This window comes from Uloborus diversus, chromosome 1, assembly GCF_026930045.1.
Source record: "Uloborus diversus isolate 005 chromosome 1, Udiv.v.3.1, whole genome shotgun sequence".
Taxonomy (NCBI): domain Eukaryota; kingdom Metazoa; phylum Arthropoda; class Arachnida; order Araneae; family Uloboridae; genus Uloborus; species Uloborus diversus.
Window position 1 is genome coordinate 209,707,904 of NC_072731.1, and position 25,096 is coordinate 209,732,999.

The 25,096-nt window shown below is 36.7% G+C and overlaps 46 non-coding genes across 46 annotated transcripts; all 46 read right to left on the reverse strand.

The window, feature by feature from the left end:
- Positions 1-12,265: 12,265 nt before the first annotated feature.
- On the reverse strand, positions 12,266-12,338 carry Trnak-uuu (transfer RNA lysine (anticodon UUU)). The gene has a single exon. It is a non-coding gene; the product is annotated as a tRNA-Lys (tRNA).
- A 2,295-nt stretch (positions 12,339-14,633) lies between these two features.
- Trnak-uuu (transfer RNA lysine (anticodon UUU)) lies at positions 14,634-14,706 on the reverse strand. Its single transcript has one exon. It is a non-coding gene; the product is annotated as a tRNA-Lys (tRNA).
- A 92-nt stretch (positions 14,707-14,798) lies between these two features.
- On the reverse strand, positions 14,799-14,871 carry Trnak-uuu (transfer RNA lysine (anticodon UUU)). The gene has a single exon. It is a non-coding gene; the product is annotated as a tRNA-Lys (tRNA).
- Positions 14,872-15,292: 421 nt separating this feature from the next.
- On the reverse strand, positions 15,293-15,365 carry Trnak-uuu (transfer RNA lysine (anticodon UUU)). Its single transcript has one exon. It is a non-coding gene; the product is annotated as a tRNA-Lys (tRNA).
- Positions 15,366-15,456: 91 nt separating this feature from the next.
- Trnak-uuu (transfer RNA lysine (anticodon UUU)) lies at positions 15,457-15,529 on the reverse strand. The gene has a single exon. It is a non-coding gene; the product is annotated as a tRNA-Lys (tRNA).
- A 255-nt stretch (positions 15,530-15,784) lies between these two features.
- Trnak-uuu (transfer RNA lysine (anticodon UUU)) lies at positions 15,785-15,857 on the reverse strand. Its single transcript has one exon. It is a non-coding gene; the product is annotated as a tRNA-Lys (tRNA).
- A 90-nt stretch (positions 15,858-15,947) lies between these two features.
- Positions 15,948-16,020, reverse strand: Trnak-uuu (transfer RNA lysine (anticodon UUU)). The gene has a single exon. It is a non-coding gene; the product is annotated as a tRNA-Lys (tRNA).
- Positions 16,021-16,111: 91 nt separating this feature from the next.
- On the reverse strand, positions 16,112-16,184 carry Trnak-uuu (transfer RNA lysine (anticodon UUU)). The gene has a single exon. It is a non-coding gene; the product is annotated as a tRNA-Lys (tRNA).
- A 92-nt stretch (positions 16,185-16,276) lies between these two features.
- On the reverse strand, positions 16,277-16,349 carry Trnak-uuu (transfer RNA lysine (anticodon UUU)). Its single transcript has one exon. It is a non-coding gene; the product is annotated as a tRNA-Lys (tRNA).
- Positions 16,350-16,441: 92 nt separating this feature from the next.
- Positions 16,442-16,514, reverse strand: Trnak-uuu (transfer RNA lysine (anticodon UUU)). Its single transcript has one exon. It is a non-coding gene; the product is annotated as a tRNA-Lys (tRNA).
- A 91-nt stretch (positions 16,515-16,605) lies between these two features.
- Positions 16,606-16,678, reverse strand: Trnak-uuu (transfer RNA lysine (anticodon UUU)). The gene has a single exon. It is a non-coding gene; the product is annotated as a tRNA-Lys (tRNA).
- A 260-nt stretch (positions 16,679-16,938) lies between these two features.
- On the reverse strand, positions 16,939-17,011 carry Trnak-uuu (transfer RNA lysine (anticodon UUU)). Its single transcript has one exon. It is a non-coding gene; the product is annotated as a tRNA-Lys (tRNA).
- Positions 17,012-17,103: 92 nt separating this feature from the next.
- On the reverse strand, positions 17,104-17,177 carry Trnak-uuu (transfer RNA lysine (anticodon UUU)). Its single transcript has one exon. It is a non-coding gene; the product is annotated as a tRNA-Lys (tRNA).
- A 90-nt stretch (positions 17,178-17,267) lies between these two features.
- On the reverse strand, positions 17,268-17,340 carry Trnak-uuu (transfer RNA lysine (anticodon UUU)). Its single transcript has one exon. It is a non-coding gene; the product is annotated as a tRNA-Lys (tRNA).
- A 91-nt stretch (positions 17,341-17,431) lies between these two features.
- On the reverse strand, positions 17,432-17,504 carry Trnal-uaa (transfer RNA leucine (anticodon UAA)). The gene has a single exon. It is a non-coding gene; the product is annotated as a tRNA-Leu (tRNA).
- A 94-nt stretch (positions 17,505-17,598) lies between these two features.
- Trnak-uuu (transfer RNA lysine (anticodon UUU)) lies at positions 17,599-17,671 on the reverse strand. Its single transcript has one exon. It is a non-coding gene; the product is annotated as a tRNA-Lys (tRNA).
- A 92-nt stretch (positions 17,672-17,763) lies between these two features.
- On the reverse strand, positions 17,764-17,836 carry Trnak-uuu (transfer RNA lysine (anticodon UUU)). Its single transcript has one exon. It is a non-coding gene; the product is annotated as a tRNA-Lys (tRNA).
- Positions 17,837-17,928: 92 nt separating this feature from the next.
- Positions 17,929-18,001, reverse strand: Trnak-uuu (transfer RNA lysine (anticodon UUU)). Its single transcript has one exon. It is a non-coding gene; the product is annotated as a tRNA-Lys (tRNA).
- Positions 18,002-18,092: 91 nt separating this feature from the next.
- On the reverse strand, positions 18,093-18,165 carry Trnak-cuu (transfer RNA lysine (anticodon CUU)). Its single transcript has one exon. It is a non-coding gene; the product is annotated as a tRNA-Lys (tRNA).
- Positions 18,166-18,257: 92 nt separating this feature from the next.
- Positions 18,258-18,330, reverse strand: Trnak-uuu (transfer RNA lysine (anticodon UUU)). Its single transcript has one exon. It is a non-coding gene; the product is annotated as a tRNA-Lys (tRNA).
- Positions 18,331-18,421: 91 nt separating this feature from the next.
- On the reverse strand, positions 18,422-18,494 carry Trnaf-aaa (transfer RNA phenylalanine (anticodon AAA)). The gene has a single exon. It is a non-coding gene; the product is annotated as a tRNA-Phe (tRNA).
- A 91-nt stretch (positions 18,495-18,585) lies between these two features.
- On the reverse strand, positions 18,586-18,658 carry Trnak-uuu (transfer RNA lysine (anticodon UUU)). Its single transcript has one exon. It is a non-coding gene; the product is annotated as a tRNA-Lys (tRNA).
- An 87-nt stretch (positions 18,659-18,745) lies between these two features.
- Trnak-uuu (transfer RNA lysine (anticodon UUU)) lies at positions 18,746-18,818 on the reverse strand. Its single transcript has one exon. It is a non-coding gene; the product is annotated as a tRNA-Lys (tRNA).
- Positions 18,819-18,909: 91 nt separating this feature from the next.
- Positions 18,910-18,982, reverse strand: Trnak-uuu (transfer RNA lysine (anticodon UUU)). The gene has a single exon. It is a non-coding gene; the product is annotated as a tRNA-Lys (tRNA).
- Positions 18,983-19,401: 419 nt separating this feature from the next.
- Trnak-uuu (transfer RNA lysine (anticodon UUU)) lies at positions 19,402-19,474 on the reverse strand. The gene has a single exon. It is a non-coding gene; the product is annotated as a tRNA-Lys (tRNA).
- A 92-nt stretch (positions 19,475-19,566) lies between these two features.
- Trnak-uuu (transfer RNA lysine (anticodon UUU)) lies at positions 19,567-19,639 on the reverse strand. Its single transcript has one exon. It is a non-coding gene; the product is annotated as a tRNA-Lys (tRNA).
- A 91-nt stretch (positions 19,640-19,730) lies between these two features.
- On the reverse strand, positions 19,731-19,803 carry Trnak-uuu (transfer RNA lysine (anticodon UUU)). The gene has a single exon. It is a non-coding gene; the product is annotated as a tRNA-Lys (tRNA).
- A 92-nt stretch (positions 19,804-19,895) lies between these two features.
- Trnak-uuu (transfer RNA lysine (anticodon UUU)) lies at positions 19,896-19,968 on the reverse strand. Its single transcript has one exon. It is a non-coding gene; the product is annotated as a tRNA-Lys (tRNA).
- A 91-nt stretch (positions 19,969-20,059) lies between these two features.
- Positions 20,060-20,132, reverse strand: Trnak-uuu (transfer RNA lysine (anticodon UUU)). Its single transcript has one exon. It is a non-coding gene; the product is annotated as a tRNA-Lys (tRNA).
- Positions 20,133-20,223: 91 nt separating this feature from the next.
- Trnak-uuu (transfer RNA lysine (anticodon UUU)) lies at positions 20,224-20,296 on the reverse strand. The gene has a single exon. It is a non-coding gene; the product is annotated as a tRNA-Lys (tRNA).
- Positions 20,297-20,387: 91 nt separating this feature from the next.
- Positions 20,388-20,460, reverse strand: Trnak-uuu (transfer RNA lysine (anticodon UUU)). The gene has a single exon. It is a non-coding gene; the product is annotated as a tRNA-Lys (tRNA).
- Positions 20,461-20,551: 91 nt separating this feature from the next.
- Trnak-uuu (transfer RNA lysine (anticodon UUU)) lies at positions 20,552-20,624 on the reverse strand. Its single transcript has one exon. It is a non-coding gene; the product is annotated as a tRNA-Lys (tRNA).
- A 91-nt stretch (positions 20,625-20,715) lies between these two features.
- Trnak-uuu (transfer RNA lysine (anticodon UUU)) lies at positions 20,716-20,788 on the reverse strand. The gene has a single exon. It is a non-coding gene; the product is annotated as a tRNA-Lys (tRNA).
- A 92-nt stretch (positions 20,789-20,880) lies between these two features.
- Trnak-uuu (transfer RNA lysine (anticodon UUU)) lies at positions 20,881-20,953 on the reverse strand. Its single transcript has one exon. It is a non-coding gene; the product is annotated as a tRNA-Lys (tRNA).
- A 91-nt stretch (positions 20,954-21,044) lies between these two features.
- Positions 21,045-21,117, reverse strand: Trnak-uuu (transfer RNA lysine (anticodon UUU)). Its single transcript has one exon. It is a non-coding gene; the product is annotated as a tRNA-Lys (tRNA).
- Positions 21,118-21,209: 92 nt separating this feature from the next.
- Positions 21,210-21,282, reverse strand: Trnak-uuu (transfer RNA lysine (anticodon UUU)). Its single transcript has one exon. It is a non-coding gene; the product is annotated as a tRNA-Lys (tRNA).
- A 91-nt stretch (positions 21,283-21,373) lies between these two features.
- On the reverse strand, positions 21,374-21,446 carry Trnak-uuu (transfer RNA lysine (anticodon UUU)). The gene has a single exon. It is a non-coding gene; the product is annotated as a tRNA-Lys (tRNA).
- A 91-nt stretch (positions 21,447-21,537) lies between these two features.
- Trnak-uuu (transfer RNA lysine (anticodon UUU)) lies at positions 21,538-21,610 on the reverse strand. Its single transcript has one exon. It is a non-coding gene; the product is annotated as a tRNA-Lys (tRNA).
- Positions 21,611-21,701: 91 nt separating this feature from the next.
- Positions 21,702-21,774, reverse strand: Trnaf-aaa (transfer RNA phenylalanine (anticodon AAA)). The gene has a single exon. It is a non-coding gene; the product is annotated as a tRNA-Phe (tRNA).
- Positions 21,775-21,865: 91 nt separating this feature from the next.
- Positions 21,866-21,938, reverse strand: Trnak-uuu (transfer RNA lysine (anticodon UUU)). The gene has a single exon. It is a non-coding gene; the product is annotated as a tRNA-Lys (tRNA).
- A 93-nt stretch (positions 21,939-22,031) lies between these two features.
- Trnak-uuu (transfer RNA lysine (anticodon UUU)) lies at positions 22,032-22,104 on the reverse strand. The gene has a single exon. It is a non-coding gene; the product is annotated as a tRNA-Lys (tRNA).
- Positions 22,105-22,191: 87 nt separating this feature from the next.
- On the reverse strand, positions 22,192-22,264 carry Trnak-uuu (transfer RNA lysine (anticodon UUU)). The gene has a single exon. It is a non-coding gene; the product is annotated as a tRNA-Lys (tRNA).
- A 91-nt stretch (positions 22,265-22,355) lies between these two features.
- On the reverse strand, positions 22,356-22,428 carry Trnak-uuu (transfer RNA lysine (anticodon UUU)). Its single transcript has one exon. It is a non-coding gene; the product is annotated as a tRNA-Lys (tRNA).
- A 91-nt stretch (positions 22,429-22,519) lies between these two features.
- On the reverse strand, positions 22,520-22,592 carry Trnak-uuu (transfer RNA lysine (anticodon UUU)). The gene has a single exon. It is a non-coding gene; the product is annotated as a tRNA-Lys (tRNA).
- Positions 22,593-22,683: 91 nt separating this feature from the next.
- Trnak-uuu (transfer RNA lysine (anticodon UUU)) lies at positions 22,684-22,756 on the reverse strand. Its single transcript has one exon. It is a non-coding gene; the product is annotated as a tRNA-Lys (tRNA).
- A 91-nt stretch (positions 22,757-22,847) lies between these two features.
- Trnak-uuu (transfer RNA lysine (anticodon UUU)) lies at positions 22,848-22,920 on the reverse strand. The gene has a single exon. It is a non-coding gene; the product is annotated as a tRNA-Lys (tRNA).
- Positions 22,921-25,096: the final 2,176 nt, after the last annotated feature.

The window sequence follows — 25,096 nt, forward strand, 5'->3', positions numbered from 1 at the left end:
AAGTAATTTTTTAAAAATATTAAACTTAAACAAATTATTTAAAAAAGTAGTGAGATCCTATGTTTTTAAGTATGTTCTTTCAGAAAAAAATACTTTTAGAATTTTAGAAACGACCCCATTAAGTCTGTCATTTCAAGGAACGGGTTTTTACTGTTTTGTTGAGCATGATAGAATTGAGCACGTGCCGAAAAAAATTCAACTTTTGAACGGAATGTATTTAGATGAAAGCATGCAAATGCTTCAGCTCCATTTGATTGGAGAGTTCGATCGAATTTGATGAAACATTTCATCGAGCATATGCGAGGCTTTGAATTATTTTTACTTAATTTTCTATGCTTAGTTTCTTCACCATTTGAGTGCGGGGAAGAGCTATCGCGCTTCTTTTGTGCTTCGCCTGAAATGCGAGTGACACAAAAAACGCAATGGCGCTGCTCTCAGTTGCTACAATGTCAAGTCGTAAAAAAAAAAAAAAAAAGGAATCCACTATAATATTAAAATCTGTTCGCGTCCGTCTGTCTGTCTGTCTGAAGATCGATCTCCTCGAGAACCACTGTGAATCGGGAGTCAAACGAGATACCGATCAATTCGAAATTTTCCAAAGAAAACAATCGAACCAATCTCATAATTGTACGACTTTAATTAGCGGAGATATTAATTAAAACGTTAATTAACATAACGTATTCAGGAATTTTTATTTCTTTCCTGTTGCCATTTTGCATATGGGTGAGCAAATAAAATTTTAAAAATTGTTTTAAAAAGATTTTTTTGGCTGCTGTCCAAATCTTAAAACAACGTTTCCATCTAGAATTTCATTTTAAATTAGTTTAAAATTGGTTGCTCTATTCGGATATAGCCTTTATTTTATCGTCTGTCCTTTTTTTATTTTTTACATTCAACGTTCTTAACTCTTTTCAGCATATGAAAGTTGTTTCTTTAGCTATGTTTATTTATTGTAGTGTAAGTTTATCATTCACCGGCCTTATATTTTGGTACATTTAGGATGTGCGACTAATTATGTTTATTTTTTTGGACTTTTTATCGTCACATGGGTGAGTTTTCAAATTGTAATAAATCTCTTTTTCTTTCCTGTTTCGATTTTTGCAATACAGTTTTTATCGTTAAAAGAACACGTTAAATTAAGATTGTTTGGATTCGGAACTCCAGCGCTCGAATACGCTACCTTGCGGTGATTTACAAAACTGCCGATGAAACTAAAACTTTGCCACGTTGCGTTCCACGTGTGTCTGTTGACGTAAACACAGGCAGTTTGTTCTGAGTATTTATTAACGCAATCGATGAGTCTTAGTTTGCTTTCAGCTACAGAAATTAATTCGTCCCTTAGTAGTATTCTCGAGCTTCTCAAAATAATGTTAGTTTTCCTTATTTCCTTCTAAAATATGAGTTGATTGAAAATGGTGAAAGCGAAAACTGGATTAACAAACTTGGATAACGTTATACAAGGTAAAAAATTTTATTGTTTTGTATGAATTTGTAAGAATATGAGTTTTTTTTAATCTTAAATTAATTTAACTAACCATCCTTTACAGCAGCATTTAGTTGGAATGGACGGTATGCAAAATATTTTCTTGAATATATTATCGTAGAACAAAATGAAAAATGTTTCACCGAGAAAGAATTTACTTTATTCCTTTTACTCTCAACTGAAAGGTTTCGCCAAATTTGTTTAGGGTTATAGTTTTAGTATTGTGCGAGCAAAGTAGCCTTGGCGAGATTTCGCGTTTTTAGTTAAACTATTTTTAATTTTTATCATGAGTGGAATAAAATGGTAGTAAGATTACAGAATTCGATAAGTAAAAAGAAATAATGGTCAATCAACTGAAAAGAAAACTACCACCATATATCTGTAAGAATTCTGTAGATGATTTGCATAACTTGACATAATTAAATCGTAACTCAGAAATTAGAAAAATCGAAACAGAAAAATTTTAAATTAACCGATTCGGGAATTCGAGAGAAATAACTCAGCAACAAATGCAAAACAATAAGCGCTAGCCAAGCAAGGCAAAGAAGTATCATCTTCTTTCGATAATAATTTGTAATGTCATATTGAATTTTCTAGCATTAATTGTTGTTCTTGTCAGGCCACAATTATTATTTAGTTTTATCAAGAATTGATAAATATCGAATTCAACATCGTGGAAATAGCTGCTTAGAACTACGAACTACGTAGTTTGCATTAATCTTTGACGTTTAGTAATGCTTCTTGAATTCTCATTTTTTTCTACGTGGGCCAGAATATCCACAAGACTTTGAAAATTAATTTAAAAAGAATAAAGCGAAAAAATCATGCATACGAACAAAATTTACTAGACTTATTACCGTTTTCTTCGTTACCACATGCGTTTGTTTTAGTTTTTAAGTCGGCAATTAGACAGTGACTGCAGTGCCCCCTATAGTTCGTTGGAGTTGCGAATTTCTTTAAGTGAAACAGAGTTGAACAAAAAAGAGTGTTTTGAATGATTTTAACTAAAGCTTGATTGGAATCCGATGACTTGATATTAAATTAATGCTTTTTGGTATTTAATAAGTCTTGGTGCTTTAGTTCCACGTAATCAACAAAAAAGTGTGTGTCATTTTATGTAAAAAGCTGATTGTAATTATACATAAATATTTCAGATATATTCTATCAGATTTAATTCAGTTTAAAGTGAGCACATATTATAGTTCAGAATGCATATATTTTCATCTTTTGTGCTAATTAAAATACTCATAACTTGTATTATTGATAAATATGATTAACGTTAAAGAGGTTTTTGCCAAAAATATGCTCTACTGGTGTTTTGCAAACCTTGCATTATGCGTAATTATTTACTCCTTAGCGCTTTAGAAACTGATGTCAGAATAATACAAAAACATCAATTGAACAGCTCTTTCATTTTTTTAAGTAGCCCGTGCAACGCCGGGCACGCAGGCTAGTTAAATATGAAAATTTGCGCTCGATGTAAAAAAAGAACCCACGAAATTTGCGCAGAAATACTCTCTTGTAATAAGTGAGCTTAAAAATATTTTTGTTTCCAAAATTACCGTATATGTAATAATCAGCGTTAATTACAGACGTTTCTAGTATTTTTCAAAAATAAAATAAAATGAAAAAACAAAAAAAAAAAAAAAAACAAAAATACATGCAATTCATTCCGTATTTTAGCATAAGGAAAGGAAAATTCTTCAGCACTAAAACGATTAATGTACACATTGTATCCTTATCAAACAACTAGATTTTACTGTAAGAAAAACGATCATTTTGTTAATCTGAGACATTTTCTCTAAAAGATATTTTTCAGATAATTTTCTTGATTGACTGATTGAGCGTTACTAATAAATATACTGTTGTGATAGAAAATACATTTTAAATTGTATTACCTCTTTTCGATAAAGTTTCCGTGGGAAAAATGAATTCCAGCATGTAGAGATAAATGCAAAAGGAAATTAAATGCTGAACTTAATGTAATGTCAGACAAGGCATTTGAGTCAAACTTTGAAATTCTTTGTTCCACAACCATTCCATTAAGGATTTTTTCAAAGTGAGCTAAACCTCAAAGAATTTATCACTCTTTGTTTCGTTGTAAAGGGTGTTTTTTTTTTTTTTTAGAGGTATAGAACTTTAAGTTGGCAACACTGTTTGATGTGTGTGCCATTTTGATAGCTGTCACTTGTTTTATGTTCAGTTTGGTTTGCCATTTCATCATGAATAGACAGCAAGGCGGTGCAACATGCCATACAGCGCGTGTCACGATTTATTGCAAGAAACGTTCGGTGAACGAATAATTTCGCGTAATGGACCCGTGAATTGGCCTGCGAGATCTTGCGATTTAACACCGCTGGACTACTTTTTGTGAGGCTATGTGGAGTCTCTCGTCTGCACTGATAAGCCACAGACGATTGACGCCCTGGAAGAGAACATTCGCCACCTTATTACTGACATACGGTCTCCATTGCTGCAAAAAGTAAGAAAATAGGACTTTCCAATTGGACTTCCTCCGAGCCAGCCGAAGTAGCCATATGGCAGAAATCATATTTAAATAAAAATGGCAAAGAATCATCTTTCGAATAAAGCAACATTCAACTTAACAACATTTAACTATGTTTTATTTGAACCTTAAGTTCTCTACCTCTAAAAAAACACCCTTTATTTGTTTTGTAATAATGTTTTAGCTATCATTTTAACTTGTAACAATGTTTCTACTTCTATATTTTGCGATTATTACTTTTGTTTTAAAAAAATACTATATGGGAGGGGGGGGGGGAGCTTGTCACTTAATACTTAGTGCAAAAGGGATTCGCTAAACTTGTACAGATTTTGGAAGGGATTCGTAAGGCAAAAAAGGTTGGGAACCGCTGCTCTACGTTGAAAATGAGGGAAAACAAAGTTTCTACAGAAACAACAAATAAGAAAATAAAATGCTTTCATTTCGTTCGGAAATGTAAAAGCAAAATGGTAAGTTCAAAAATATATGGCAATTAATTTTTGTAGTGAAATTACGGATCGAATATAGTTTAGATTACATTTCTTTTGCCGCGAACAAATTTTCATTTGTACAAAGTTGCGTCTGAATAATTAAGAGGCAAAAGCGTACATCTGTAACGAACAAACTACGACTCCTGTAAACTAATAGATTCGTCCATTTCCGCCTATAAACCGGATGTTTGCTTTTCCATAAAATGAGTGGTCATATCATACTGATTTTTTTAAAGGTACTAAATGAAATTCAAAACACTTTAAATTCACACACATTTTCATAAAAAAAAAGAGTTGAGCAGAAATTTAAAAAAAGCTAAGTCTTAAGTTACAGAAGTTTATTTGAAGAAATTTGTTCGTGGATTTGTTTGGTATTTTGCACTGCGATAGTGAACAACCCTCAAGTTTTTTTTATGAAAGGTTAGCCAAGAGTCCTGCAACATTGCACAACCTCGAGCCAATACGAATGCTCGAAGAATTGAATGTATTCGCAAGAAAGTTTTAGCAAACCTTTTACATTAAGTTGCTTCTTCGTATATGCTCCAAGCAAAACTAATTATTTTTTTTATCAGTTAGTCATGAAAAGTGAATTCCAGAGAAATCAACATCAATTATGTGTCAACACCAAAACTTTCATAATTTTACTCTGTGACAATCCGAGAGCAAGTTGAAATGGCTTGCTTCGATGTTTTTACTTGTAAAAGATATTTCACGCTAAAAGGTGTTCAGAAAGTAAATTTAAAGCTTTTGTCTCACTGAAAACTTTTTCGGCTCCTGACTCAACGGTAGGGATATCTATTGAGTCTCGATCCCCTTTCATGAAAGAAAGGGGGGAGGAGGGTGATTTCTCTTCCACTGTTAGATGTCGTTTCATCAGCTCTGCCGAAGGTGTCGCGTTTTGATTTATCTTGGTTTATGAATAAACCAAAAGTTTCATCTGGAAATATCCTGTTACTTCTCTTCGAAGGGGAGATTCAGTTTCAGAGGAATCACTTCAGCGTCACTTGCTCTTATTGTTGCATGACTGATTAATCAAAAGTATTCCTCCAGACAGCCGTAGAACTGAGAAATCGCTCCGGGCCTTGCAAGCAGTATTTATTCCCAGTGAAACTGCATCGGATTGCGGCAGAAATATAGTTAGCGTCAAAGAAATAAAAAGTTTTCTTGGAACAGTAATACATAAATTGTGTGCATAGAAATATACGTACATTTGAATGTATATATGTTTTTATATCAGTGGTGCTAATCCCCCTTCTCAAGGCGATGACGCACCTCCTTCAAATGCTACAGGACCCCCCTCCCCCTCTCAAGAACGAGACTCCTAAAAGGAAAGAAAAAAACCTGCAAATTCAAAACCTCCCCCTCCTTAGCGGAAGTGGAGAATGAGAGTCAGCAAATTATTGTGCAAATGGTTGCCAGCTGTTGTGTGCTTGGTTTAAAATCATTACACCAAAGTATTACTTTTTAAACGCCAGTAAACTATAAACAACCTGAAGCATTTTTTAGTAGTACATCACATAGAAACCCCAACATTCACTTTAGTTTAATTGAGGGAAAAAAAATAATATTTAGAGTTGTTGATAAATATGATGAAAATAAGGTATCATTTGGAAGAATGATCTCTTTTTCTTTCGTGCAGGTTTCTTAACCTTTCTGTTCAGCATTCTTCTCTTCGATCAGTTTCCAAGGATTTATTTCTTTTAAATCTTCGAGAAAAATGATTATTCGTTTGAAAATTTTTCCTTGCAATGGATAATTTTTTGTCAAAATCTAGATCAACTCTATTCTTTGGTGAAATCGTCATTTTTGCAGTGTCAATTGCCAGCAGATTGCAAATTAAAAGAAACAATCTCCATCCCCTTTTCGATTTCTGCTGACGCGGAGCCCGACTCTATTCCGGGGTGGATTATGGTGGATACAAAGAAATTGATGGATATGATGCCTTTCTATTTCTTTCGTCTTATTTTATGCTTAGTTTAAAAGTTAACATTGCGGTTTTCTTGCAGATTCAAATAAAATAAACAAGTATTTGTATTTTGTAGTGAGTGCAAAATTTAATGCACTGGGAAAGATTTAATTCTCAATTTATGAGTGATTTTTCGGGTTCGTTTCTATTCTTAGCAAATATAACCTTTTCTAAATAAATTGCAAAATACAATTCTAATTTATAATAAGGTAAGAACAAGGTTGCTTACCTATTAGGCTTGTTTGCTAGTGCTTCTTCGCAATAGAATAAAATAAATTCCGTGAATGATGATCATTGCACTCGAAGGTCAAAAACACTCCTACTATGAAAGCAGCACAAAAAATTTAATTACTGACACAAACTATTTACATCTTACTACATTTTTATATTACTAACGTCAAATTTTCATCAGAACACTTTGCCCGGCGCTCACGGTTTGTTATTGTTCTTAAGGTCTCTGGCGACGAGAGTTCATTTTTTGGAATCTATTTCGCGCGCCCTCTGCCGTCGTCATATATATTTATCAAACACAACCTTCTTCAAATATATTGCAAAATATAATCCTAAATTATAATAAGGTAAGAACAAGCTGCTTACCCGTTATCCTTGCTTGCTAGCGATTCTTCACAATCCATATATATAAAAATGGATGTATGTTTGTGGGTATGTGTGTATGTTCCTTATACAAATCCAGAGTTTTCGTCGGATTTCTTCCAAATTTAGCACAAAGGGGTAAATTGTTGCTCAGGATTTCATATAGGCAGGTTTTTGGAAATTTAAAAAGACCCAAAGAGGTCTAATTTCATATTTTGAGTCAAAAAATTCTCTTTCTTGCACGAACGAATTTTTGTATAGTTATGAATTTAGTCTAAATGCCCGTAAAAAACTGCCCTAGATGAAGTTTCTTCAATGATTAACTTTAATCGTTAAATGTGTGAACCTTGGTTCAAAACAAATGAAAATGGTTAGCAACATATAATTACCAGGATATATTTTAAATGCAATCAACACAAAAAGTATCCTCAACAATGGCCGTTAATGTCGACTAGCGACAAGTGAAAAGCATGTTTGGCAAGAAAGCCGGACGAAAAAGAAATGCCGTCTTTCATTAGTTCTTAAATTGCTTTCTGCAAAGACACAGGGATGCCTTGAAATCACCGTCAGTCCTTTTTCAATTTGCTTGCGCGTTTCGCTAAGTTCTCAAGTAATAATACCGTAACAATAAACGAAATTTTGATCTGTATTTTCTACGTAAACAGCACAGAAAATACCAAAATGAGATAGTTATTAAAAATACATTCATTATCGAAGTACATTCTTCAACAGTTTTAGCATTAGAATACTAAACTTATATTAAAACAACATCCTTGGAACATAAATTTAATTTAATATTGTATTATCCTTAAACAAATCAATATGTATTGTATATGTTATTTATACTATTCCATGATTTACCTAATTCACCTAACTTTAACAGAAATCAATCCATGTTATATAAGATCAGGAGTAAAAATACTAATATGGCTAATAAATTGCAAAATAATCGATTTTGTGCATAGTAGCGTAGATTGAATTTATCTCTCAAGGGGGAGGGGGAGAGTCATGGGGTTTATTACATGTACATAAACAACCATACTAGGATTGCTAATGTGTGGTAAAATAAAAGGTTGTGCACCTTTAGACCCGCAAATTCACATGGAAATTTAATACGGCGGAATTCATATAGTTTTGGAAGGGTAAAAGTTTAAAGTTTGAAAAAATGCAAAGAAATATTAATTTAAATTAACTTTTAAAATGCATAAAATATCTCCATGTTTTATGTAATCAAATTTCTAAACCGTTTAAAATTTTATGTTACTTTAACGCTCGAAGCAATAGTACACCTGATGGAGTATCTTCACTGACTAGCAATAATTCTAAACCAGTTAGCGGGTATGAGGCAACTTTTAACACGAAGAGATTGCTACTGAAAAGGGCATGATGAAATATTACGTCACATTATAAATTCTTTTCTTTTTAGTCCTCATCGTGAATTTAGTTGAGCAAAGCTCCATTCCCGGTTACAAGACTTTAAGTTTGATAACTTTTATTATAAACAATTCAAAACTATTGGAAGTTTGTAACTACCACTAAGTAATTCAACTGTCATTGAAAAAAATGTTGTAAGATAAAAATGGTTACGTATCAGTGGTAATAGAAACAACTTTGTTCATAGTGGTGGAATAAGGTGAACCAATTTGTATCTCACGTATAACCACTAATCGCAGTACATTATTCTTTAAACTTCATGAACTTAAAATCTCCAGTGAGACTTAAGTTCTGTATGACGTTGATTTGAGTTAAATTTGCGAATTAGAAAATTTTGAATAATTTAACTTTTTAGTATTTGGTCTACGTTTCTAAACGTGGAAATATATTTTTTCCGTTTTGAAGCTGCGGACAAGGGGAACAGAATGTGCAACAAGCTTTTGTAAAACATAAACAAAAGAATTGTCTATTATACATTTGCAAGTAGAAACAAGACGGTGTTTTTTTCTTTCTTTAATTTCATGGCTTGCAAATATTTTGTTTAAAAAAATGACGCAGATAGTGACTAAAATGTGAACGCCTATTTCTTTTTCTATGAGGCAGTTCAATTGACGGGTGGTTTTGCATAGTTCGTTTCATACACTGTAAAAAAAAATCCGAAACGTTACTGGTTATTTAAGTGGAACGTCTCGGGATTTCACACGTTTTCACCTATTTCCCCGTAAAAACAAGTATCTTCACAAAAAAGTTATCTGAATCGCTCCAAGTTGCACGCTTGCAAATTTTTCACTGTTGTGGAAAATATTGTGAGCAACCAGTTTAAAGATTGAATGAGCGTGTTTATTAAGTGTGCCGGCCTAATGTTGCTTACTGCCTGTCCAGATTGACTAAGCTCCCAATGAGAGCGAACATGTCAGTGGATAGCTACAGCTTTGCAAAGCAGAAATTGCAGGCAAGAGATATGCTTGGCCGTGGTCTCTCTCATTTTTATGGAGCCTTCTTGGTAAATTAGGAGGGTTCTAATCAATTACGCTAAACCTACTTTATTTTTCTAGAAGGTTCTAGAGACATGACTGGCTTTAACAGGGGAGATTTCGCACTTCTTTAGAAAGTTTCAATGTTAATTTCAGAAAGGTTACTGACTTTTAGCGGAAAACGTTCCTGATTTTACAAGATATGCAACTGGAAGAAATTGCGCGCATCAGCTGCCTATTATTTTTCAGGAACGTTTCTGAATCATTTTTACAGTGTAAGTTCGCGTCCACGTACTCCGTTTTTAATGCTTTATGTAACTTAAAATAATAACTGTAACTATATCTATGACAACTATTATTCATTGGAACCATTCCTACCCCTCATGATGACTATGCCTCTGTAAATTAAAATTTCGATATTCTCAAAGGTTTCACTCTAGAGCAGCGGACTTACATAAGTACTCTTACTACCTGCATCAATTTGAGTTATCATGTACAAAATTTAAGACAAGTGTGAGGTTTTAAAAATTTGAAATAAAATTTTAATCTAGACAAACTTTAAATCGTTGCAAGACACCAATATTAATGTCTAGTCGTCATTTTTACCTACGAAAATATAAATTTGACATAAATATAAGAAAATAAAATGTGGCTGACACACGTCTTTTTTTTTTTTTTTGCAACTTACACTTATCCAATTTTACTCCATGGCATGCCACTAAATCGCCATGGAAAGGGCAAATAGACACATTTTGTGAAGTTATTTATACTAAGTGAACGTTTGCTACGGAATGTGCTTGCATTCCTGAACGCTTACAAAAACTTATAAAATGAGTCTACCTAACACGTGAAACCTCAAAAAAAAAAAAAAAAAAAAAAAAAAAAAAAAAACCCGGAATGTTAACGGCCATTAATAACAATGACTGATTTTCTTATTTTCTGTACAGTGGACTATCTGTTTAGCTTTTGGGCCATTGAGGATAATTTTCATATCTAAAAATACTGTAACGGTGTCATATTTTGCATATATTTGCAACTGATAAAAGCAATTGAATTTTACACACGACTATTTCTAGGAAGACATTCCATGATTTTTTTTTCCAGAATAAAATATGTGAGGAGTACTATAGCATGTTTTAATGTCTTGGTTTAAACAAAACCTTCAAAGACAGCACTACAGTTTTCGTATTCAAAGCATCACGTAAAAGGTTGTCCCACAAGATGTGCAATACAATCATCTGTCTCTGCATTAAGACATTGGATGTACCGACGTCTGATTCAACCGCGGACAACGTGGCAGTGGATATAACAGAACCAAAGAATATAGTTGACAGAACCCCGATGACATGCCTCATGCTTTTTCATTTTCACTTTATGCTTTTTTTTCTGAAAATGCTCGACTTTCTGTGCTATTTACAGTCTTTTAAAGATTTGAGCCTAGAGTGGTATAAATGCAGTTTTTTTACTGTCATTTAGATAGAATTCATCCATTTAATAATCTAAAAGATATGTTGCATTGAGAAGCACCCGGGCAACGCCGGGTAGTAAGCTAGTAGAATAAATAAATTCAGTGGGTGTTGATCAATATGAACGTACAGAACGACTTCTAGTATAAAAGATAGCACATGTATTTTAATAACTCACACTTAACTATTTACATCAAACTACATACATATTTACAAAACTAACGTCACGTTTACATTAAAACACTACGATCCGACGGTCACAGTTCGATTTGTTATTGTTCTTCTCAAAGTCTCTGTCGCCAAGATTTTGTTTCTCGGAGTCTATTTCGCGCTCCCTCTGCCGCCGTCGTAATACCAAAGACCATTATTATCTTTGGTAATACTATCTGTGTATTTAATCACTGTGGTTGTTGCAGCAGAATCTTTTCTTCCCAATCGCGCTTAGAATTAACGAAGTTAATGATGTTAGACGTATTTTTTCTCTTAAAAAAAATTGTAATGCAATCGGAAATCGAAAAATATTTAGTTTCCCTAATATTAGCTGGGACTTTTCTTCCTGATTAATTTCAATTTAGAAACCTCAGCTATTGCAGCTAAAAACTCGCAAACGGCCAAACAGGGACTCGAACCTGGACCGTTAGGCAAGATGCCTGACGCTCTACCGACTGAGCTATCCAGGCTCACAGGTTCTTGAAAAGAAATCAATGTATAAAACTCCTTTCAATTAATTTTAATTTAGAATCCTTGGCTATTGCAGCTAACAAAACGCGGCCGCTCGACCAGAGTCTCGCCCCCTGGACCGTTAGGATAAAAGCCTAACGCTTACCGACGAAACTTTCCGAGCTCACAGGTTCTTGAAAAGGAATCAGTAATTAAAAATCTTTTCAATTAATTTTAATTTAAACACCTTGGCTATTGCAGCTACAGAAACGTAGCTGCCCGAACAGGGACTCGAAATCTGGACAGTTAGGTTACAAGCCTATCGCTCTACCGACTGAGCTATTCGTGATCACAGGCTTTGAAAGGAATCAATTTTAACAAATGCTTTTACTTAATTTTAATTTATAGCCCTCGGATATTGCAGCTAAAAAATCGCGTCCACCCGAAAAGCGACTCGAAAACTGAACCGATAGGTTAAAAAACTAGCGCTCTACCGTCTGAGCTATCTGGGTTCACAAAACCTTGGGAAGGAATCAAGTTTTAAAATTTCTTTTAATTAATTTTAATTTAACACCTTTGGCTATTGAAGCTAAAAAAGGCACCCGCCTGAACAGGGACTTAAACCATTTTTAAAAACTTATTTTGATTAATTGAAATTGAGAACTCTCGTCTATTGCAGCTAAAAAATTGCGTCCGCCCGAACAGGGACTCGAACCCTGGACCGTTAGGTTAAAAGCCTAACGCTCTACTGACTGAGCTATCAGAGCTCACAGGATGTTTGAAAGGAATCATTTATGTTAATTTCTTTTACTTAATTTTAATTTATAACCCTCGGCTATTGCAACTAAAAAATCGCGTCCGGTCGAACGTGGACTCGAACCCTGGACCGTTAGGTTAAGAGCCATTCGCTCTACTGACTGAGATATTCGGGCTCACCTAATTGTGGAAGGGAATCGAGTTTTAAAATTTCTTTTAATTAATTTTAATTTACAATCGTCGGATATTGCAGGTAAGAATCGCGTCTGTCCGAAAAGGGACTCGAAACCTTGACCATTAGGTTAAAACTGTAACGCTGAGACTGTCGAGTTTTTAAATTTCATATACCTGATTTTAATTTATGAACCTCGGCTACTGCAGCTAAAGAATCGAGTCCGCACGAACAGTGACTCGAATCCTGAACCTTTAACTAAAGAGCCTAACGCTCTACCAACTAAGCTATCCGGGCTTAAAGTTTTCTTAAAAGGAATCAATTTTTAAAACTCTTTTCAATTAATGTTTATTGAGAATCCTTGACGGTTGCAGCCAAAAATACACTTCCGCTCGAAGTGGGGCTCGATTCCTTTACCGTTAGGTTAAGAGCCTAACGCTCTACCAACTGAACTATCCCGGCTCAAAGTTTCGTTAAAACGAATGAATTTTTAAATCTCTTTTCAATAAATGTTTATTCAGAATCTTTCCCTGTTGAAGCCAAAAAGGCGCGTTCGCCCTACCAGGAACTCGAACCCTGCAGCGATATGTTAAAAGCCTAACTCTCTACCGATTATGCCATCCGGGCTCACAGGCTTTAGCGAAGGAATCAAGCATTGAAATTTCTTTTAATTAATTATAATTTCATACCCTCAGCTATTAAAGATGAAAAAAGCGTATGCCCGAACAGGGACTCCAACCATTTTTTGAACCTATTTTGATTAATTTTAACATAGATTCCTCGGTATTTTCTAGCAAGTCCGCCTGAATAGGAACCCTGGACCGTTAGGGTAACCGCCTAACGCTCTACGGACTGACCTATCCGGAATCACCGAATTTTGGAAAGAAATCCAGTCTTAAAATTTCTTTTAATCAATTTTAAATTATAACCTTTGGCTATTGCAGCTAAAACATCGCGTACGCCCGAACAGTGACACGATCCCTAGACCGTTAGTTGAAGAGCCTAACGCTCTACCGACAAAGCTATCCGGGCTCACAGGGTCTCTGAAAGGAATCAGTTTTTAAATTTGATTTAATTGATTTTCTATATATATATAAAAATGAATGTTTGTCTGTATGCCATCCATGAACTCAAAAACTACCCGGCAGATTTTGGCTGAAACTTTGACCGTTTGTTACTTTTGGTACTGGGAATGTTTATAGACCAGTTCGAAAAAAATCCGATCGATAGTTTCTTTTTTATTCCAATTTAAGTCACAATCCATTGGATAAATACGAATAAAATTATCGGCTGCAGAAATTAATTCGCGTGAAAGATCTCATTGATAAGAAGTTAGCTGTTGCCAATTTTCTTGAGTTTGAACAAATAAATTCTTTCTTTATTGTTTTATGTTTTTTCATGCAACGGGGGGATTTAAAACTTTTTCTTTTGATATTTTTAGCGATTGATTGATCTTGCAAACTGCGTGAGTACAAAATTTGAGTCTAGTCACGGCTTCACTTAATATTTGGACCGATTATTCAACCTATTGTCATGAAAATCAGTATAATGATGTATTTTTTTTGTTGGCGTAGCAACCGGCGTCGGGTACAGCTAGTAATTTATAAACTTCGGCTACTGCAATTAAAAAATCGAGTCCGCCCGAAAAGGGACTCGAAACCTAGACGGTTAGGTTAAAATACCAACGCTCTTCTGACTCAGGTATCCGAGCTCAAAGTACCCTTAAAAGGAATCGATTTAAAAAAATTCTTTAACTTAATTTTAATTAATAACCCTCGGCTATTACAGCTAAAAAAAAAACGTGCGTCCGAACAGGTACTCGAATCCTGCACCGTTAGGTTAAGAGCCTAACGCTCTACTGACAAAGCTATCCGGGCTCACAGGGTTTTGGAAATTAATCAATTTTTAGAAATTCTTTTATTTAATTTGAATTAAAATCTCTCGGTTATTGCAGCTAAAAAATCGCGTCCGCATGAACAGGTACTCGAATGCTGCTCCGTTACGTTAAGAGCCTAACGTTCTACCAACTGAGCTATCCGGGCTCACAGGGATTTGGAAATTAATCAATTTTTCAAAATTCTTTTATTTAATTTAAATTTAAATCCCTCGGCTATTGCAGCTAAAAAATCGCGTCCGTCCGAACAGGGACTCGAACCCCGAACCGTTAGGTTAAAAGCATAACGCTCTGCCGGCTGAGCTATCCGGGCTCACAGACTCGTGGAAATTAATCAATTTTAAAAAATCATTTTATTTAATTTAAATTAAAATCCCTCGGCTATTTCAGCTAAAAAATCACGACCGCCCGAACAGGGACTCGAACCCTGGACCGTTAGGTTAAAAGCCTAACGCTGTACCGACTGAGCTATCCGGGCTCACAAGATCGTGGAAATTAATCAATTTTTAAAAATTCTGTTATTTAATTTGAATCAAAATCCCTCGGCTGTTGCAGCTAAAAAATCGCATCCGCCCGAATAGGGACTCGAACCCTGGACCGTTAAGTAAAAAGTCTAACACTCTACCGATTAAGCTATCCGAGCTCACAGGCTCGTGAAAATTAATCAATTTTAAAAAATTCTTTTGTTTAATTTAAATTAAAATCCCTCGGCTACTGCAGCTAAAAAGTCGCGTCCTCCCAATCTGGGACTCGAACAACGGACCGTTAGGTTAAAAGCCAAACGCTCTACCAACTGAGCTATCCGGGCCCACAGGCTCGTGGAAGTTAATCAATTTTTAAAAATTCTTTATTTAATTTAAATTAAAATTCCTCGGCTACTGCAGCCAAAAAATCGCTTCCGCCCGAACAGGGACTCGAACCCTGAACCGTTAGGCTAAAAGCCTAACGCTCTAACGATTGAGCTATCCGGGCTCCCATGCTAGTGGAAATCAATCATTTTTAAAAATTCTTTTATTTAATTTAAATTAAAATCCCTCGGCTACTGCAGCTAAAAAATCGCTTCCGCCCGAACAGGGACTCGAACCCTGGACCGTTTGGTTAAAAGATTAACGCTCTACCGATTGAGCAATCCGGGCTCACATGATAGTGGAAATCAATCATTTTTAAAAATTCTTTTATTTAATTTGACTTAAAATCACTCGGCTACTGCAGCTAAAACATTGCGTCCGGCCGAACAGGGACTCGAACCCTGGACCGTTAGGTTTTTAGCCTAACGCTCTCTCGAATGAGCTATACGGGATCTGAGGATTGTGGAAATTAATCAATTTTTAAAGTTCTTTTATTTAATTTGAATTAAAATCCTTCGGCTATTGCAGCTAAAAATTCGCTTCCGCCCGAACAGGGACTCGAACCCTGGACCGTTAGGTTAAAAGCCTAACGCTCTACCGACTGAGCTATCCGGGCCCACAGGTTCGTGGAAATTAATCAATTTTTAAAAATTCTTTATTATTTTAAATTAAAATCCCTCGGCTACTGCAGCTAAAAAATCGCTTTAGCCCGAACAGGGACTCGAACCGTGGACCTTTAGGTTAAAAGCCTAACGCTCTACCGACTGAGCTATCCGGGCTCGCAGACTCGTGGAAATTAATCAATTTTTAAAAAAAATTTATTTAATTTAAATTAAAATCCCTCGGCTACTGCAGCTAAAAAATCGCGTCCGCCCGAACAGGGACTCGAACCCTTGACCGTTAGGTTAAAAGTCTAACGCTCTGCCGACTGAGCTGTCCGGGCTCACAAGATCGTGGAAATTAATCAATTTTTAAAAATTCTTTTATTTAATTTAAATTAAAATCCCTCGGCTACTGCAGCTAAAAAATCGCTTCCGCCCGAACAGGGACTCGAACCCTGGACCGTTAGGTTAAAAGCCTAACGCTCTACCGACTGAGCTATCCGGGCTCACAGAATCGTGGAAATTAATCAATTTTTAAAAATTTTTTTATTTAATTTGAATCAAAATTCCTCGGCTATTGCAGCTAAAAATGTGCGTCCGCCCGAACAGGGACTCGAACCGCGGACCGTTAGGTTAAAAGCCTAACGCTCTACCGATTGAGCTATCCGGGCCCACAGGCTCGTGGAAATTAATCAATTTTTAAAAATTCTTCATTTAATTTAAATTAAAATCCCTCGGCTACCGCAGCTAAAAAACCGCTTCCGCCCAAACAGGGACTCGAACCCTGGACCGTTAGGTTAAAAGCCTAAAGCTCTACCGACTGAGCTATCCGGGCTCACAGGATCGTGGAAATTAATCAATTTTTTAAAAATTCTTTTATTTAATTTGAATTAAAATCCCTCTGCTATTGTAGCTAAAAAATCATGTTCGCCCGAACAGGGACTCGAACCTTGGACTTTTAGGTTAAAAGGTCAGCGCTCTACCGACAGAGCTATCCGTGCTCACAGTCTTATGAAAATTAATCAATTTTTCGAAATTATTTTATTTAATTTGAATTAAAATTACTCGGCTATTGCAGCTAAAAAAAATCGCGTCCGCCCGAACAGGGACTCGAACCCTGGACCGTTAGGTTAAAAGCCTAACGCTCTACCGACTGAGCTATCCGGGCTCACAGGATGGTGGAAATTAATCAATTTTTAAAAATTCTTTTATTTAATTTGAATCAAAATCCCTCGGCTATTGCAGCTAAAAATTCGCGTCCGGCCGAACAGGGACTCGAAACCTGGACCGTTAGGTTAAAAGCCTAACGCTCTACCGACTGAGCTATCCGGGCCCACAGGCACGTGGAAATTAATCAATTTTTAAAAATTCTTCATTGAATTTAAATTAAAATCCCCCGGCTACTGCAGCTGAAAATTCGCGTCCGCCCGAACAGGGACTCGAACCCTGGACCGTTAGGTTAAAAGTCTAACGCTCTACCGACTGAGCTATCCGGGCCCACAGGCACGTGGAAATTAATCAATTTTTAAAAATTCTTCATTGAATTTAAATTAAAATTCCTCGGCTACTGCAGCTAAAAAACCGCTTCCGCCCGAACAGGGACTCGAACCCTGGACCTTTAGGTTTTAAGCCTAACGCTCTACCGACTGAGCTATCCGGGCTCACAAGATCGTGGAAATAATTTAAATTTTTTAAAAATTCTTTTATTTAATTTGATTTAAAATCCCTCTGCTATTTTAGCTAAAAAATCACGTCCGCCCGAACAGGGACTCGAACCCTGGACCGTTAGGTTAAAAGCCTAACGCTCTACCGACTGAGCTATCCGGGGTCACAGGATGGTGGAAATTAATCAATTTTTAAAAATTCTTTTATTTAATTTGAATCAAAATCCCTCGGCTATTGCAGCTAAAAATTCGCGTCCGCCCGAACAGGGACTCAAACGCTGGACCGTTAGGTTAAAAGCCTAACGCTCTACCGACTGAGCTATCCGGGCTCACAGACTTATGAAAATTAATCAGTTTTTAGAAACTCTTTTATTTAATTTGAATTAAAATCATTTGGCTACTACAGCTAAAAAATCGCTTACGCCCGAACAGGGACTCGAAACCTGGACCGTTAGGTTAAAAGCCTAACGCTCTACCGACTGAACTATCCGGGCTCACAGAATGGTGGAAGTTAATCAATTTTTAAAAATTCTTTATTTAATTTAAATTAAAATTCCGCGGCTACTGCAGCTAAAAAATCGCTTCCGCCCGAACAGGGACTCGAACCCTGGACCGTTAGGCTAAGAGCCTAACGCTCTACCGATTGAGCTACCCGGGCTCACATGCTAGTGGAAATCAATCAATTTTAAAAAATTCTTTTATTTAATTTAAATTAAAATCCCTCGGCTACTGCAGCTAAAAAATCGCTTCCGCCCGAACAGGGACTCGAATCCTGGACCGTTTGGTTAAAAGCCTAAAGCTCTACCGATGGAGCTATCCGGGCTCACACGCTAGTGGAAATCAATCATATTTAAAAATTGTTTTATTTAATTTGAATTAAAATGACTCGGCTACTGCAGCTAAAACATTGCGTCCGCCCGAACAGGGACTCGAACCCTGGACCGTTAGGTTTTTAGCCTAAAGCTCTCTCGAATGAGCTATACGGGATCAGAGGATTGTGGAAATTAATCAATTTTTAAAATTCTTTTATTTAATTTGAATTAAAATCCCTCGGCTATTGCAGCTAAAAAATCGCGTCCGCCCGAACAGGGACTCGAACTCTGGACCGCTAGGTTAAAAGCCTAACGCTCTACGGACTGAGCTATCCGGGCTCACAAGATCGTGGAAATTAATCAATTTTTAAAAATTCTTTTATTTAATTTAAATCAAATTCCTTCGGCTATTGCAGCTAAAAATTCCGCCCGAACAGGGACTCGAACCCTGGACCGTTAGGTTAAAAGCCTAACGCTCTACCGCCTGAGCTATCCGGGCTCACAGGATCGTGGAAGTTAATCAATTTTTAAAAATTCTTTATTTAATTTAAATTAAAATTCCTCGGCTACTGCAGCTAAAAAATCGCTTCCGCCCGAACAGGGACTCGAAGCCTGGACCGTTAGGTTAAAAGTCTAACACTCTACCGACTGAGCTATCCGGGCTCACAGGAACGTGGAAGTTAATCAATTTTTAAAAATTCTTTATTTAATTTAAATTAAAATTCCTCGGCTACTGCAGCTAAAAAATCGCTTCCGCCCGAACAGGGACTCGAACCCTGGACCGTTAGGCTAAAAGAAAACCGCTCTAACGATTGAGCTATCCGGGCTCACATGCTAGTGGAAATCAATCATTTTTAAAAATTATTTTATTTAATTTAAATTAAAATCCCTCGGCTACTGCAGCTAAAAAATCGCGTCCGCCCGAACAGGGCCTCGAACCCTGGACCGTTTGGTTTAAAGCCTAACGCTCTACCGATTGAGCTATCCGGGCTCACATGCTAGTGGAAATCAATCATTTTTAAAAATTCTTTTATTTAATTTGAATTAAAATCACTCGGCTACTGCAGCTAATACATTGCGTCCGCCCGAACAGGGACTCGAACCCTGGACCGTTAGGTTAAAAGCCTAACGCTCTACCGACTGAGCTATCCGGGCTCACAGGATGGTGGAAATTAATCAATTTTTAAAAACTCTTTTATTTAATTTGAATCAAAATCCCTCGGCTATTGCAGCTAAAAATTCGCGTTCGCCCGAACAGGGACTAGAACCCTGGACCGCTAGGTTAAAAGCCTAACGCTCTACCGACTGCGCTATCCGGGCCCACAGGCTCGTGGAAATAAATCAATTTTTAAAAATTCTTCATTTAATTTAAATTAAAATCCCTCGGCTACTGCAGTTAAAAAATTGCTTCCGCCCGAACAGAGACTCGAACACTGGACCGTTAGGTTAAAAGCCTAACGCTCTACCGACTGAGCTATCCGGGCTCACAAGATCGTGGAAATTAATCAATGTTTAAAAATTCTTTTATTTAATTTAAATCAAAATCCCTCGGCTATTGCAGCTAAAAATTCGCTTCCGGGCGAACAGGGACTCGAACCCTGGACCGTTAGGTTAAAAGTCTAACACTCTACCGACTGAGCTATCCGGGCTCACAGGATCGTGGAAGTTAATCAATTTTTTAAAATTCTTTATTTAATTTAAATTAAAATTCCTCGGCTACTGCAGCTAAAAAATCGCTTCCGCCCGAACAGGGACTCGAACCCTGGACCGTTAGGCTAAAAGCCTACCGCTCTAACGATTGAGCTATCCGGGCTCACATGCTAGTGGAAATCAATCATTTTTAAAAATTCTTTTATTTAATTTAAATTAAAATCCCTCGGCTACTGCAGCTAAAAAATCGCGTCCGCCCGAACAGGGACTCGAACCCTGGACCGTTTGGTTAAAAGCCTAACGCTCTACCGACTGAGCTATCCGGGCCCACAGGATCGTGGAAGTTAATCAATTTTTAAAAATTCTTTATTTAATTTAAATTAAAATTCCTCGGCTACTGCAGCTAAAAAATCGCTTCCGCCCGAACAGGGACTCGAACCCTGGACCGTTAGGCTAAAAGCCTAACGCTCTACCGATTGAGCTATCCGGGCTCACATGCTAGTGGAAATCAATCATTTTTATAAATTCTTTTATTTAATTTAAAAATAAATCCCTCGGCTACTGCAGCTAAAAAATCGCTTCCGCCCGAACAGGGACTCGAACCTTGGACCGTCTGGTTAAAAGCCTAACGCTCTACCGATTGAGCTATCCGGGCACACATGCTAGTGGAAATCAATCATTTTTAAAAATTCTTTTATTTAATTTGAATTAAAATCACTCGGCTACTGCAGCTAATACATTGCGTCCGCCCGAACAGGGACTCGAACCCTGGACCGTTAGGTTAAAAGCCTAACGCTCTACCGACTGAGCTATCCGGGCTCACAGGATGGTGGAAATTAATCAATTTTTAAAAACTCTTTTATTTAATTTGAATCAAAATCCCTCGGCTATTGCAGCTAAAAATTCGCGTTCGCCCGAACAGGGACTAGAACCCTGGACCGCTAGGTTAAAAGCCTAACGCTCTACCGACTGCGCTATGCGGGCCCACAGGCTCGTGGAAATAAATCAATTTTTAAAAATTCTTCATTTAATTTAAATTAAAATCCCTCGGCTACTGCAGTTAAAAAATTGCTTCCGCCCGAACAGAGACTCGAACACTGGACCGTTAGGTTAAAAGCCTAACGCTCTACCGACTGAGCTATCCGGGCTCACAGGATCGTGGAAATTAATCAATGTTTAAAAATTCTTTTATTTAATTTAAATCAAAATCCCTCGGCTATTGCAGCTAAAAATTCGCTTCCGGGCGAACAGGGACTCGAACCCTGGACCGTTAGGTTAAAAGTCTAACACTCTACCGACTGAGCTATCCGGGCTCACAGGATCGTGGAAGTTAATCAATTTTTTAAAATTCTTTATTTAATTTAAATTAAAATTCCTCGGCTACTGCAGCTAAAAAATCGCTTCCGCCCGAACAGGGACTCGAACCCTGGACCGTTAGGCTAAAAGCCTACCGCTCTAACGATTGAGCTATCCGGGCTCACAAGCTAGTGGAAATCAATCATTTTTAAAAATTCTTTTATTTAATTTAAATTAAAATCCCTCGGCTACTGCAGCTAAAAAATCGCGTCCGCCCGAACAGGGACTCGAACCCTGGACCGTTTGGTTAAAAGCCTAACGCTCTACCGATTGAGCTATCCGGGCTCACATGCTAGTGAAAATCAATCATTTTTAAAAATTCTTTTATTTAATTTGAATTAAAATCACTCGGCTACTGCAGCTAAAACATTGCGTCCGCCCGAACAGGGACTCGAACCCTGGACCGTTAGGTTTTTAGCCTAACGCTCTCTCGAATGAGCTATACGGGACCAGCGGATTGTGGAAATTAATCAATTTTTAAAATGCTTTTATTTAATTTGAATTAAAATCCTTCGGCTATTGCAGCTAAAAATTCGCTTCCGCCCGAACAGGGACTCGAACCCTGGACCGTTAGGTTAAAAGCCTAACGCTCTACCGACTGAGATATCCGGGCACACAGGATCTCGGAAATTAATCAATTTTGTAAAAATTCTTTTATTTAATTTGAATTAAAATCCCTCGGCTATTGCAGCTAAAAAATCGCGTCCGCCCGAACAGGGACTCGAACCCTTGACCGTTAGGTTAAATGCCTAACGCTCTGCCGACTGAGCTATTCGGGCTCACAAGATCGTGGAAATTAATCAATTTTTAAAAATTCTTTTATTTAATTTAAATCAAAATCCTTCGGCTATTGCAGCTAAAAATTCCGCCTGAACAGGGACTCGAACCCTGGACCGTTAGGTTAAATGCCTAATGCTCTACCGACTGAGCTATCCGGGCCCACAGGCACGTGGAAATTAATCAATTTTTAAAAATTCGTCATTTAATTTAAATTAAAATCCCCCGGCTACTGCAGCTGAAAAATCGCTTCCGCCTGAACAGGGACTCGAACCGTGGACCGTTAGGTTAAAAGCCTAACGCTCTACCGACTGAGCTATCCGGGCCCACAGGATTGTGGAAGTTAATCAATTTTTAAAAATTCTTTATTTAATTTAAATTAAAATTCCTCGGTTACTGCAGCTAAAAAATCGTTTCCGCCCGAACAGGGACTCGAACCCTGGACCGTTAGGCTAAAAGCCTAACGCTCTACCGATTGAGCTATCCGGGCTCACATGCTAGTGGAAATCAATCATTTTTATAAATTCTTTTATTTAATTTAAATTAAAATCGCTCGGCTACTGCAGTTAAAAAATCGCTTCCGCCCGAACAGGGACTCGAACCCTGGACCGTTTGGTTAAAAGCCTAACGCTCTACCGATTGAGCTATCCGGGCTCACATGCTAGTGGAAATCAATCATTTTTAAAAATTCTTTTATTTAATTTGAATTAAAATCACTCGGCTACTGCAGCTAAAACATTGCGTCCGCCCGAACAGGGACTCGAACCCTGGACCGTTAGGTTAAAAGCCTAACGCTCTACCGACTGAGCTATCCGGGCTCACAGGATGGTGGAAATAAATCAATTTTTAAAAATTCTTTTATTTAATTTGAATCAAAATCCCTCGGCTATTGCAGCCCTCGGCGTCTGCAGCTACAAAATCACTTCCGGCCGTACAGGGCCTCGATGCCTGGACCGTTAGGTTAAAAGCCTAAGAAACCAGTTTTAATTTATTTCTGGTGTTTAAACAAAAGAGTGGGGCTGGGGAGCTGGTGGGGGCGGGGCTCTTTTGGGATTTTTCAAAACTGAAGTCTTAAAAGCTCAATTTCAATCTTTATTTGGGAAGACTGGGAAAGGGGGTAGATAAGGGACAGGAATGAAGATATTCCCCGAAGTTTTTACGATCTTTTCAGAAAGATCCTGGGGGGGGGGGGGGTTAAAAGTTCTTTAGGTGGCGCTTAGCCCCCTATTTTCCACGCCAATTGACAGTAACAACAGTGAAGTAATTAATTTTAGTAAATGAATGGTTAAATGTGTTTAAAAAAGTTTTTTTTTTTTTTTTTTTGTACTTTCAGGAAAGTATTAAGCATATTTCTTCTAAAAATATTATTATCAGACACAATTAGAGGTAGGGGAAGGTGGGGGTACCTCGGGCCTATTTTCAGTTTTCAATTTTTAACTTCATAATTATTTGCCAAATCAAAGTAAAAATACCTTTAGCTAAAACTTTATGGATTTTTACACAACATAGAAATGTCTTAAAAATTTATTTAACTTATTTCAATTACATTTTTTAAAAAGAGTAGAAGAATGCAATTAGTACCGAGGTACACTACCGGTGATGTACCTTGGATCTTGGGATGGTGTACCTTGGACCAATGATTAACAGGTAAAGAAAACATGATTTTCATTAAGAACATCACTATTTATCAATCAGTAAGCCACACATAAATAGAGAAATACATTTTGTATTTATTTCAAAAATAAATAAAAATTTAGATCTTATTATCTTATTACGTTTCACTTTTTTAATAAAATAACAAGATTCTCTAGCTTCTGAAAACCATTATAAAGATTATTTTTTAAGCTACACTTATTTCCAACTAAGTTTGTATTTGGTTAAGTCAATTCCAAATGTTAACTTCTCGAACTGCCTTTCCGATCCACCAGATAGTATTGGGTGTGGTAGCTTGAATATGATATCCTTTTTGTCAACTTTATAAATGGTTAGGATCGTCTCTTTTGAACTTCCGACAGTTTGGATCTTTTTTCAGATATTTACCTTCATATCCATCATCAGCAATCATCTAAATATTGGGATATCGTTATCTGGATTTTCTAGCTCATTAAAATCTCCTTCTGAAATATCGAATTTCTCATATAAATCTTCAATATTCTCAAGTTCAGACTCTGAGGAAAAATAAAGTTTTCTCTTACCTGGTTTGGTAGGGGGGTTTACTTCCTTAGTTTGCTTTACTTTTTTCATTGCCCTTTCAACCTTTTCTATTGCAAGACGCTCTTTCTCGGGTGTATCAGTCAAATACAAGAATTTATTTTAGGTCTTCTCCTATGGAATTCTTTTCCCGGTAGTGCCTTCGGATATGGCCTTATTTCTTCAGAAGTGATGATGTTTGGCAAAGAAGTACTAGCTTCAGATATTGACCCAACTCGTAAAATCATTTTGTGTGTTATTTTCTTTTTGCTTTTGCATTGAGCGATCAGTGACATTTGATGTTAGGAAATCTTGAAAAATATTTTCATTCAGCGGATGTATGCCAGTGGCCTTAAAGACATTGATTATATTTGATGGTGTGAAGACCAGTGGGAACGCTCGTCCAACAACCACATCATAAATGGTAACTGGTTTTCCAACATTTCCTGGCGTAGCACATTGCTTTGATATAGTAAGCTTTAAAAGGTTCATAGACACCTCTGTCCTTTTACACGGATTTCAACAAACTGGAGAAAGCGCTAAGCGTTAGAGCCAATGGGCTTCTTTAAAGCGAATAGTGAGTTGTATTTTTATCTTTGTTGAAACTATTTAGCGAAGCAAGTTAAGTTCCCATTAAAAAAATTAATAAAATACGTACGCCAAAACTTGACGACCATCCCCATTCCCGATTTATCTCAAAAGCAAAGCAAAAAATGAAAATTGAAAATTATTTTAAAATCCTTGCTTAAAATAATTACAAACATTTATTTGTTAACTAACACAAGGTGGCAAAAGTTAAAAAAT